Source organism: Arachis stenosperma, chromosome 2, assembly GCF_014773155.1.
Source record: "Arachis stenosperma cultivar V10309 chromosome 2, arast.V10309.gnm1.PFL2, whole genome shotgun sequence".
Taxonomy (NCBI): domain Eukaryota; kingdom Viridiplantae; phylum Streptophyta; class Magnoliopsida; order Fabales; family Fabaceae; genus Arachis; species Arachis stenosperma.
In genome coordinates this window covers 33,662,313-33,675,109 of record NC_080378.1, presented here as the reverse complement: position 1 = coordinate 33,675,109, position 12,797 = coordinate 33,662,313, and the positions used below count along the sequence as shown (strand labels likewise).

At 40.6% G+C, this 12,797-nt stretch overlaps 1 non-coding gene across 1 annotated transcript; it reads left to right on the top strand.

Annotated features, from left to right (window-relative positions):
• Positions 1-12,286: 12,286 nt before the first annotated feature.
• LOC130964761 (small nucleolar RNA R71) lies at positions 12,287-12,394 on the top strand. The gene has a single exon (XR_009080835.1). It is a non-coding gene; the product is annotated as a small nucleolar RNA R71 (small nucleolar RNA).
• Positions 12,395-12,797: the final 403 nt, after the last annotated feature.

Genomic DNA, 12,797 nt, shown 5'->3' with positions numbered 1-12,797 from the left:
AGCTTGGTGGGGGGACCACAATTTTGTTTTCAAATCAGATTTTTTCAAACTTTCCTTTTTTCACCCATACTTTTCTACAAAATCACACTTCAATCATTCATCATTCACTTTCAAATCTTCAAAAATCAAAACTTTTTTTTCAAATTTATTTCAAATCAATTACAAACATTGTTCAAAAATTTCACCCTTTTCTCAATTTCTTCTCATATCTTCTCAAATCTCCTTTCAAATTCCTCTTTTTTTCGAAAACTCCCCTCCCCACCTTATAAATACACGTTTGTTGCCCTCTTCCAACCACACCATTCGAATTTCCTCTTCCTCCCCCTCTCTTCTCTCTTCTCTTTTGCTTGAGGACAAGCAAACCTCTAAGTTTGGTGTGCTTTTCCGTGATCACTAAGCCAAGATTCATCAATATCATGGCCCCTAAGGGAAAACAAACCAATTTAAGAGGCAAGAAAGAGAATAATCCAAAGAATCTTTGGAATGAAGAGAAGTTCTTAACCAAAGAACATGAAGACCATTATCATAAAATAATGGGTCTGAGGTCAGTGATCCCGGAAGTTAAATTTGATCTGAAAGAAGATGAATATCCGGGGATCCAAGAGCAAATTCGAAACAGAGGATGGGAAGTTCTAACCAATCCTGAGACAAAGGTTGGAAGGAACATGGTTCAGGAATTCTACTCAAATCTGTGGCTAACAGATAAGCAGAGAATAACTGGAACTGCTTACCATACCTATAGAACCATGGTCAGAGGGAAAGTTATATACTTCCATCTGGACAAAATAAGAGAAATCTTCAAGTTGCCTCAACTGCAAGATGATCCTGATTCCTTTAATAGGAGGATGGTGAGAGTAGATAAGGGGTTGGATCAAGTTCTAGAGGACATATGCCTCCCTGGAACTAAGTGGATAACCAATTCTAAGGGTGTCCCAAACCAACTCAAGAGGGGAGACCTCAAACCAATTGCAAGAGGTTGGCTAGACTTTATTGGGCATTCCATATTGCCCACTAGCAACCGTTCTGAGGTCACCATCAAGAGAGCAGTGATGATTCATTGCATTATGCTTGGAAAAGAGGTGGAGGTCCATCATGTGATTGCTTGTGAGATCTACACAATTGCAAATAAAAATTCCACTGAAGCCAAATTGGCCTACCCAAGCTTGATCTCCTTGCTCTGTAAAGAGGCTGGGGTGAAGATAGAAGAAGATGAATTCATACCCATTGAACATCCAATCACCAAGAAGACAATGGAAGGAGCAAGAGAAGCAGGGGCGTGAACTCCAAGAGATGAAGCGCCAAAAGCTCTCCTCTCAAGCTGAGGGAGCATCCACTTCTCAAAATCAAGGTTGTTGAGTCCTAACTCTGTGAAAACCTCTATCATTAGGAACCCATGTTTGCGTTTTTTTTTGTTTTATTTTCTTTTTATAATTTTTTTAGTTTCATCTTATATCTATATTTGAGTCTTATTCTTAGTTCATAATTAATAAAATTTAAGTTTATGCCTTAAAGCTATGAATGTCCTATGAATCCATCACCTCTCTTAAAAGAAAAATGCTTTAATCACAAAAGAACAAGAAGTACAGGGTTTCGAAATTTATCTCTGAAACTAGTTGAATTAGTTTGATGTGGTGACAATACTTTTTGTTTTCTGAATGAATGCTTGAACAGAGCATATGTCTTTTGAATTTGTTGTTTTAAGAATGTTAAAATTGTTGGCTCTTGAAAGAATGAGGAGAAAGAGAACTGTTATTGAGGATCTGAAAAATCATCAAATTGATTCTTGAAGCAAGAAAAGCAGTGAAAAAAAAAATATTTTCGAAAAAAAAAAAGAAAGAAAAAGAAAAAAAAAAGAGAAGGAAATAAAGTTGTGATCCAAGGCAACAAGAGTGTGCTTAAGAACCCTGGACACCTCTAATTGGGGACTTTAGCAAAGCTGAGTCACAATCTAAGAAGGTTCACCCAATTATGTGTCTGTGGCATGTATGTATCCGGTGGTAATACTGGAAGACAGAGTGCTTTGGGCCACAGCCAAGACTCATACACTGGCGATGTTCAAGAATCAATATACTTAACTAGGAGAATCAATAACACTATCTGAGTTCTGAGTTCTTATAGATGCTAATCATTCTGAACTTCAAAGGATAGAGTGAGATGCCAAAACTGTTCGGAGGCAAAAAGCTACTAGTCCCGCTCATCTAATTGGAGCTATGTTTCTTTGATATTTTGGAGTCTATAGTATATTCTCTTCTTTTTATCCTATTTTGATTTTCAGTTGCTTGGGGACAAGCAACAATTTAAGTTTGGTGTTGTGATGAGCGGATAATTTGTATGCTTTTTGGCATTGTTTTTAGTATGTTTTTGGTATCTTTTAGTTAGTTTTTAGTATATTTTTATTACTTTTTAATTAAAATTCACTTTTCTGGACTTTACTATGAGTTTGTGTGTTTTTCTGTGATTTCAGGTATTTTCTGACTGAAATTGAGGGTCCTGAGCAAAAATCTGATCCAGAGACTGAAAAGGACTGCAGATGCTGTTGGATTCTGACCTCCCTGCACTCGAAGTGGATTTTCTGGAGCTACAGAAGCCCAATTGGCGCGCTCTCAACGGCATTGGAAATTAGACATCCTGGGCTTTCCAGCAATATATAATAGTCTATACTTTGCCCAAGATTTGATGGCCCAAACCGGCGCTCAAAGTCACCTACAGAAATTCCAGCGTTAAACGCCGGAACTGGCATAAAATTTGGAGTTAAACGCCCAAACTGGCATGGAAGCTGGCGTTTAACTCCAGAAAAGGTCTCTACACGAAATTCCTTCATTGCTCAGCCCAAGCACACACCAAGTGGGCCTGGAAGTGGATTTTTCTGTCATTTACTCATTTCTGTAAACCTTAGGACACTAGTTTACTACTTATAGGATCTTTTGACATTGTATCCGTACCTTATGACCCCATAACATTTTGTACACGTTTCTTTCCACAGTATGAGTCTCTAAACCCCATGGTTGGGGGTGAGGAGCTCTGCTGTGTCTTGATGGATTAATGCAATTACTACTGTTTCCTATTCAATCATGCTCGCTTCGATTCTAAGATAACACTTGTTCTTAATCCGGATGAATGTGATGATCCGTGACAATCATCATCATTCTCAACTATGAACATGTGCCTGACAACCACCTCTGTTCTATCTTAGATTGAGTAGTTATCTCTTGGGTTCTTTAATCGGAATCTTCGTGGTATAGGCAGGACCTGATGGCAGCATTCAAGAGAATCCGGAAGGTCTAAACCTTGTCTGTGGTATTCTGAGTAGGATTCAATGATTGAATGACTGTGACGTGCTTCAAACCTGTAACCTACTGGGCGTTAGTGACAGACGCAAAAGAGGGATTCTATTCCGGTAGGGGAGGGAACCAAACCGGTGATTGGCAGTACTGTGACAGAGTGCGTGCATTAGCTTTCACTGCGAGGATGGGAGGTAGCCATTGACAACGGTGAAACCCTACACGAGCTTGCTATGGAAGGAGACTTGCGTGTTTGATGAAGAAGACAGTAGGAAAGCAGAGATTCAGAAGATGGAGCATCTCCAAAACCCCAACCTATTCTCCATTACTGCAAAACAAGTAACCATTTCATGTTCTTTTGCTTTTCACAATCAATCCTGATAATTTCTGATCTCCTGACTAAGATTTACAAGATAACCATAGCTTGCTTCAAGCCGACAATCTCCGTGGGATCGACCCTTGCTCACGCAAGGTATTACTTGGACGACCCAGTGCACTTGCTGGTTAGTTGTGCGGAGTTGCAAAAGTGTGATTGCAATTTCGTGCACCACCTCCACAAGGGCAGGGCAGCCTCCTGGGAGCATATGGGCCAAAATCAACCAAAATTCAATTTAATTCCATTCCTCACCAAATTGAATCAAGGCCATCCAAGACCCATTCTCCCTCAAATCCAAGGCAAGCAAAGCCCACTCAACATGACTCAAAGGCACACAGAGAAGCTAGATTAGGAATTTCATTTTGTGAATTTGTTTTTAATTTCAATTTCATTTTATTTTCATTTTGTAAAAAGCCTATATAAAGGCATCACTCTCATTTCAAAAAAAAAAGCTCCATTAGAAAGCTCTCTTAGTTCTCATTTCTGTTTTGAATCTTGGATTGAGAAGTGAAGGAATTCTGTTTCATTCTCCCTCTGAGATTTCTCTTGTTTGCCTTGCTGCAAAATTTTAGTGAATTGCAATTTGAATCAAAGTTCTCTTACTGCTTTCATCTTTAATTTTTCTGCATCTTGTTTGCTGTTGGATCAAGGAAGGGATTGAGATCTAGACTTGTTTTCTAGTCTCTTTGATTCCCTGAGATCAATTTTATTTTGCAATTTAGCTGAGCTCTTTGCTACTCTTCTGTTTTTTTTTACTGTTTCATTGAAATTGTCAATTGCTCTTTGAGATTGAGAATTGATCTCAGTCTTCTACTACATTACTTTTCTGTAATTTCCTTTCCTGCATTCTGCACTTTCACATTTCTGTTCACATTGAGCTTGATTTAATTTCCTGCACATTTACATTTTCTGCAATTTAAATTTCCAGTTGCTTAATCTATTGCTTCCTTTAATTTCCAGCACCCACTCCCCTTTACATTTAATGCAATTTACATCTCTTGAAATTTAAGTTTCAGCTATTTTACTTTCTTGTTCTTTAAGTTTCCTGCCACTTTACTTTCTGCAATTTAAATTCCCTGTAAATTTACATTCTGTTGCTCAACTTCACACAACTCATTCAATGTTAGCTTGACTAAACTAATCACCCACTAAAATTGCTTGATCCATCAATCCCTGTGGGATCGACCTCACTCTAAGTGAGTTATTACTACTTGATGCGACCCGGTATACTTGCCGGTTGGATTTGTGTGTTGGAAAATTTGTTTTCCACAAAAACACCATCAAGTTTTTGGCGCCGTTGCCGGGGATTGATTAGATCAACAATGATTAAGTGGGTGAGAAGTCTAGATCAAGCATTTTTTTTGTTTTTATTCTCTGTTTTAACTTGAAACCAAGGTGTTTGTGTTTTTGCCTCACTAAGAAATTCTGTCTCTGTGACATGAATTTCAATTTTCAATGGTGTTGTGTTTTGCAAAATACAAATGGAGTTCAACTCATCTTGCAATCAAACAAAATTTTTCAGGATATCACCCACCATCACCAACCTCTAATGGTGGTTGGGGATATCACCAAGAATTAACAGATTCTGAGCACTCCAATCCATGGAGAATTGCTTCAGAGACACAAGATGAGCAAGAGAATCATATGGGACACTTCCCAGAGACACAATATGATCCAAATTTTGATGAGTCTAACAATACTCATATTGTGACTGGGAAAGTCAAAATCAAAGAAATCTTAGCAATCCATACTGTGATGAGTTCAACAATTCTTCAAATTGTGATTCAGAGGATCTCCTTCAAAAGTCCAGAGGATTTTTTGAAAGACAAGAACAATCCTGGAAATGGCAAGAAGCTCTCTTCAAAAAATTAAATGGAGATTTAGAGAACATAGGGAAACGCTCAGAACCACTAAGTAAGAAGAATGAAGACCACTTGGTGGATGTGAAGGAGAAAGTGGAAGAGCAAGACGAGGATGCTATTGTTTCAAGTGAAACTCCAATGGAGAATGAGGTGGTGAAGGTATTTGAAAATGAAACTGCACTTGAGGTGACAAAGGATAATGAACATTCACAACCCCCACAAACCTTCCTAAACCAAAGGTGCTCAACACTGATTGAAAGATATGAAGAGGAGATGAAGAAATTATGGGAAGAACAACAAACCTCTTCTATGAAAATGCTATTGAGTCAAATGTTGAGTACAAAGGAGGAAGTGGAAGAGCAAGAAAGTGAGGAGGAAAATCAAGGAAGTACATACTCAAGTGAGGCAGAGAGTTGCAAAGAGAAAAGCTCATGGAACTACTAATGCAAAAAGCTCTTGATGAAAAAATCACTCCAACAATCACACAACCACTAAGACTTGGACTCAAAGAAGTGAAGGCAATTAACAAAAGCACGAGAAGAGGATTGCGACCAAGCTACAAAGGACAATATTCATGAAGAAGAGAAGGTCAACTACAAGCAATCCTTCCCCTGGACCACTAGCAAGCCAGCTCAATCAAGCCATGTACAAAATGAGGCTTGCTGAGAGGAAACCAAGAAAGGGGACTGGTGCGCGAAATTGTGAACAATACTTTTCACAACTCTCATAATCCCTGGTCATGAACTCCAAAAACTTGGTAGCTCAATACCATGGCATTACACAACTTCGCACAACTAACCAGCAAGTGCACTGGGTCGTCCAAGTAATACCTTACGTGAGTAAGGGTCGATCCCACGGAGATTGTCAGCATTGAAGCAAGCTATGGTCATCTTGTAAATCTTAGTCAGGCAAACTCAAATGTATATGATGATGAACGACAATAACATAGAAGATAAAGATAGTGATACTTATGTATATCATTGGTGTAAGAGCTTCAGACAAGTGTATGAAGATGCCTTCCCTTCCGTCTCTCTGCTTTCCTACTGCCTTCATCCAATCCTTCTTACTCCTTTCCATGGCAAGCTCGTGTAGGGTTTCACTGTTGTCAGCAGCTACCTCCCATCCTCTCAGTGAAAGCGATTGCATATGTCCTGTCACGGCATAGCGGAATTCAGCTGTCGGTTCTCGGTCAGGCCGGAATAATATCCATTGATACTTTTGCGTCTGTCACTAACGCCCTAGCCTGCTAGGAGTTTGAAGCACGTCACAGTCATTCAGTCATTGAATCCTACTCAGAATACCACAGACAAGGTTAGACCTTCCGGATTCTCTTGAATGCTGCCATCAGTTCTTGCCTATACCACGAAGACTCTGATCTCACGGAATGGTTGGCTCGTTTGTCAGGCGAGCACTCGGTTGTCAGGCGATCAACATGCATCGTGCAATCAGGAATCCAAGAGATATTCACTAAGCCTCAGATGCTTGTAGAACAAGAATGGTTGTCAGTCACCTTGTTCATGGGTGAGAATGGTGATGGGCGTCAATCATCACCTTCATCATGTTGAAGAACAAGTGATATCTTGGACAAAGAACAAGCGGAATTGAATGGAAGAACAATAGTAATTGCATTAATACTCGAGGTACAGCAGAGCTCCACACCTTAATCTATGGTGTGTAGAAACTCCACCGTTGAAAATACATAAGAACAAGGTCTAGGCATGGCCGAATGGCCAGCCTCCAAAGGTCTAAGATAGCATAAAACAAAGATAGCTACCACAAGTCCTTGATGTCAAAAAGCTCTTAATACAATAGTAAAAGGTCCTACTTATAGAAAGCTAGTACATAGATGAGTAAATGACATAAAAATCCACTTCCGGGCCCACTTGGTGTGTGCTTGGGCTGAGCAATGAAGAAATTTCGTGTAGAGACTCCCCTTGGAGTTAAACGCCAGCTTTAGTGCCAGTTTGGGCGTTTAACTCCCAATTAGGTGCCAGTTCCGGCGTTTAACGCTGGAATTTCTTGAGGTGAATTTGAACGCCGGTTTGGGCCATCAAATCTTGGGCAAAGTATGGACTATTATATATTGCTGGAAAGCCCAGGATGTCTACTTTCCAACGCCGTTGAGAGCGCGCCAATTGGGCTTCTGTAGCTCCAGAAAATCCACTTCGAGTGCAGGGAGGTCAGAATCCAACAGCATCTGCAGTCCTTTTGAGTCTCTGGATCAGATTTTTGCTCAGGTCCCTTAATTTCAGCCAGAAAATACCTGAAATCACAGAAAAACACACAAACTCATAGTAAAGTCCAGAAAAGTGAATTTTAACTAAAAACTAATAAAAATATACTAAAAACTAACTAGATCATACTAAAAATATACTAAAAACAATGCCAAAAAGCATACAAATTATCCGCTCATCACAACACCAAACTTAAATTGTTGCTTGTCCCCAAGCAACTGAAGATCAAATAAGATAAAAAGAAGAGAATATGCAATGAACTCCAAAAACATCTATGAAGATCAGTATTAATTAGATGAGCGGGGCTTTTATCTTTTTGTCTCTGAATAGTTTTGGCATCTCACTCTATCCTTTGTAATTCAGAATGATTGGCTTCTTTAGGAACTCAGAATCCAGATAGTGTTAGTGATTCTCCTAGTAAAGTATGATGATTCTTGAACATAGCTATTTCTTGAGTCTTGGCCGTGGCCCAAAGCACTCTGTCTTCCAGTATTACCACCGGATACATACATGCCACAGACACATAATTGGGTGAACTTTTTCAGATTGTGACTCAGCTTTGCTAAAGTCCCCAATTAGAGGTGTCCAGGGTTCTTAAGCACACTCTTATTTGCCTTGGATCACAACTTTATTTCTTTCTTTTTCTTTCTTTTCTTTTTTTTTCAGTTTTTTTTTTTCGTTTGCTTTTTCTCTTTTTTTTTCTGCTTTTTCTTGCTTCAAGAATCATTTTTAATGATTTTTCAGATCCTCAGTAACATGTCTCCTTTTTCATCATTCTTTCAAGAGCCAACATTCATGAACCACAAATTCAAAAGACATATGCACTGTTCAAGCATACATTCAGAGAACAAAAGTGTTGCCACCACATCAAAATAATTAAACTATTATAAAATTCAGAATTCATGCAATTCTTTCCTTTTCAATTAAGCACGTTTTTATTCAAGAAAGGTGATGGATTCATAGGACATTCATAACTTTAAGGCATAGACACTAAGACACTAATGATCACAAGACACAAACATGGATAAACATAAAGCATAAAAATCGAAAAACAGAAGAATAAAGAACAAGGAAATCAAGGAACGGGTCCACCTTAGTGATGGCGGCTCTTTCTTGCTCTTGAAGATCCTATGGAGTGCTTGAGCTCCTAAATGTCTCTTCCTTGTCTTTGTTGCTCCTCCCTCTATGTCAACTCCAACTGAATAACAGAGGTGACAGATGAGATGAGGAAAGACTAACCTTGCCAAAGTGGAGGTCTTGTCCGCCACCTTGTAGAGTTCTTGAGCTATAACCTCATGAACTTCCACTTCTTCTCCAATCATGATGCTATGAATCATGATGGCCCGGTCTATGGTAACTTCGGACCGGTTGCTAGTGGGAATGATTGAGCGTTGTATGAACTCTAACCATCCTCTAGCCACGGGCTTGAGGTCATGCCTTCTCAATTGAACCGGCTTTCCTCTTGAATCTTGCCTCCATTGTGCGCCCTCTTCACATATGGTTGTGAGGACTTGGTCCAACCTTTGATCAAAGTTGACCCTTCTAGTGTAAGGATGCTCATCTCCTTGCATCAGAGGCAAGTTGAACGCCACCCTCACACTCTCCGGACTAAAATCCAAGTATTTCCCCCGAATCATAGTGAGATAATTCTTAGGATTCGGGTTCACACTTTGGTCATGGTTCTTGGTGATCCATGCATTGGCATAGAACTCTTGAACCATCAAGATTCCGACTTGTTGAATGGGGTTGGTGAGTACTTCCCAACCTCTTCTTCGGATCTCATGGCAGATCTCCGGATATTCACCCTTTTTGAGTGAAAAGGGGACCTCGGGGATCACCTTCTTCAAGGCCACAACTTCATAGAAGTGGACTTGATGCACCCTTGAGAGGAATCTATCCATCTCCCATGACTCGGAGGTGGAAGCTTTTGCCTTCCCTTTCCTCTTTTTAGAGGTTTCTCCGGCCTTGGATGCCATAATGGTTATGGAAAAACGAAAAAGCAACGCTTTTACCACACCAAACTTAAAATGTTTGCTCGTCCTCGAGCAAAAGAAGAAAGAAGAGAGTAGAAGAAGAAGAAATGAGGAAGAGGGGGAAGATGGTGTGTTCGGCCAAGAAGGGAAAGAAGGGGTGTTTAGGTTGTGTGAAAATGAAGGGTTGAAGAAGGGTATATATAGGAGAGAGGGGGGGTAATGGTTCGGCCATGGAGGGTGGGTTTGGGAGGGAAAGTGGTTTGAATTTGAAGGGTGAGGTTGGTGGGGATTTATGAAGGATGGATGTGAGTGGTGAAGAGAAAGATGGGATTTGATAGGTGAAGGGTTTTTGGGGAGGAGGTATTGAGGTGATTGGTGAGTGGGGGAAGAAGAGAGATTGATGGTGGGGTCATGTGGGGTCCACAGATCCTGTGGTGTCAAGGAAAAGTCATCCCTGCACCAAATGTTGCTCAAAATCACGTTTTGAGCTATTTCTGGCGTTAAACGCCGGGCTGGTGCCCATTCCTGGCGTTTAACGCCAGGTTGTTGCCCTTTACTGGCGTTTAACGCCAGTCTGGTGCCCTTTTCTGGCGTTAAACGCCCAGAATGGTGCCAGACTGGGCGTTAAACGCCCAACAGCTAGCATTACTGGCGTTTGAACGCCAGCTTCTTCTCCTCCAGGGTGTGCTGTTTTTCTTCCTGTTTTTCATTCTGTTTTTGCTTTTTTCATTGTTTTTGTGACTTCTTATGATCATCAACCTACAAAAAAGATAAAATAACAAAAGAAAATAGTTAACTATAAAACATTGGGTTGCCTCCCAACAAGCGCTTCTTTAATGTCATTAGCTTGACAGAGGACTCTCATGGAGCCTCAGAAATGATCAGAGCAATGTTGGAACCTCTCAACACCAAACTTAGAGTTTGAATGTGGGGGTTCAACACCAAACTTAGAGTTTGGTTGTGGCCTCCCAACACCAAACTTAGAGTTTGACTGTGGGGGCTCTGCTTGGCTCTGTTTTGAGAGAAGCTCTTCATGCTTCCTCTCCATGATGATAGAGGGATGTCCTTGGGCCTTAAACACCAAGGATTCTCCATTCACTTGAATGATCAACTCTCCTCTATCAACATCAATCACAGCCTTTGCTGTGGCTAGGAAGGGTCTGCCAAGGATGATGGATTCATCCATGCACTTCCCAGTCTCTAGGACTATGAAGTCAGTAGGGATGTAATGGTCTTCAATTTTCACCAAAACATTCTCTACAAGTCCATGAGCTTGTTTTCTTGAATTGTCTGCCATCTCTAATGAGATTCTTGCAGCTTGCACCTCAAAGATCCCTAATTTCTCCATTACAGAGAGGGGCATGAGGTTTACACTTGACCCTAAGTCACACAAGGCCTTCTTGAAGGTCATGGTGCCTATGGTACAAGGTATAGAAAACTTCCCAGGATCTTGCCTCTTTTGAGGCAGTTTCTGCTTAGACAAGTCATCCAGTTCTTTGGTGAGCAAAGGTGGTTCATCCTCCCAAGTCTCATTTCCAAATAACTTGTCATTTAGCTTCATGATTGCTCCAAGGTATTTAGCAACTTGCTCTTCAGTGACATACTCATCCTCTTCAGAGGAAGAATACTCATCAGAGCTCATGAATGGCAGAAGTAAGTCCAATGGAATCTCTATGGTCTCATTTTGAGCCTCAGATTCCCATGGTTCCTCATTGAGGAACTCAGAGGAGATTGGTACACGCCCACTGAGGTCTTCCTCAGTGGCGTCCTCCTCCTCTCTTTCCTCTCCATATTCGGCCATGTCTATGGCTTTGCACTCTCCTTTTGGATTTTCTTCTGTATTACTTGGGAGAGTGCTAGGAGGGAGTTCAGTAACTTTCTTGCTCAGCTGACCCACTTGTCCTTCCAAATTTCTGATGGAGGACCTTGTTTCATTCATGAAACTTTGAGTGGTCTTTATTAGATCAGAGACCATTGTTGCTAAGTCAGAAGTATTCTGCTTAGAACTCTCTGTCTGTTGCTGAGAAGATGATGGAAAAGGCTTGCCATTGCTAAACCTGTTTCTTCCACCATTATTGTTATTGAAACCTTGTTGAGGTCTCTCTTGATTCTTCCATGAGAAATTGGGGTGATTTCTCCATGAAGAATTGTAGGTGTTTCCATAGGGTTCTCCTAGGTAATTCACCTCTTCCATTGAAGGGTTCTCAGGATCATAAGCTTCTTCCTCAGATGAAGCTTCCTTAGTACTGCCATGTGCATTTTGCATTCCAGACAGACTTTGAGAAATCAAGTTGACTTGTTGAGTCAATATCTTGTTCTGAGCCAATATGGCATTCAGAGTGTCAATCTCAAGAACTCCTTTCTTCTGACTAGTCCCATTGTTCACAGGATTCCTTTCAGAAGTGTACATGAATTGGTTATTTGCAACCATTTCAATCAATTCTTGAGCTTCTGCAGGCGTCTTCTTCAGATGAAGAGATCCTCCAGCAGAGCTATCCAAAGACATCTTGGATAGTTCAGAGAGACCATCATAGAAAATACCTATGATGCTCCATTCAGAAAGCATGTCAGAAGGACATTTTCTGATTAATTGTTTGTATCTTTCCCAAGCTTCATAGAGGGATTCTCCATCCTTCTGTCTGAAGGTTTGGACTTCCACTCTAAGCTTACTCCATCTTTGTGGTGGAAAGAACTTTGCCAAGAAGGCATTGACTAGCTTTTCCCAAGAGTCCAGGCTTTCTTTAGGTTGAGAATCCAACCATATTCTAGCTCTGTCTCTTACAGCAAAAGGGAATAGCATCAGTCTATAGACCTCAGGGTTAACCCCATTAGTCTTGACTGTGTCACAGATTTGCAAGAATTCAGCTAAAAACTGATGAGGATCTTCCATTGGAAGTCCATGGAACTTGCAATTCTGTTGCATTAGAGAAACTAATTGAGGCTTAAGCTCAAAGTTGTTTGCTCCAATGGCAGGGATAGAGATGCTTCTCCCATAGAAATCAGGAGTAGGTGCAGTAAAGTCACCCAGCACCTTCCTTGCATTGTTGGCATTGTTGTTGTTTTCGGCTGCC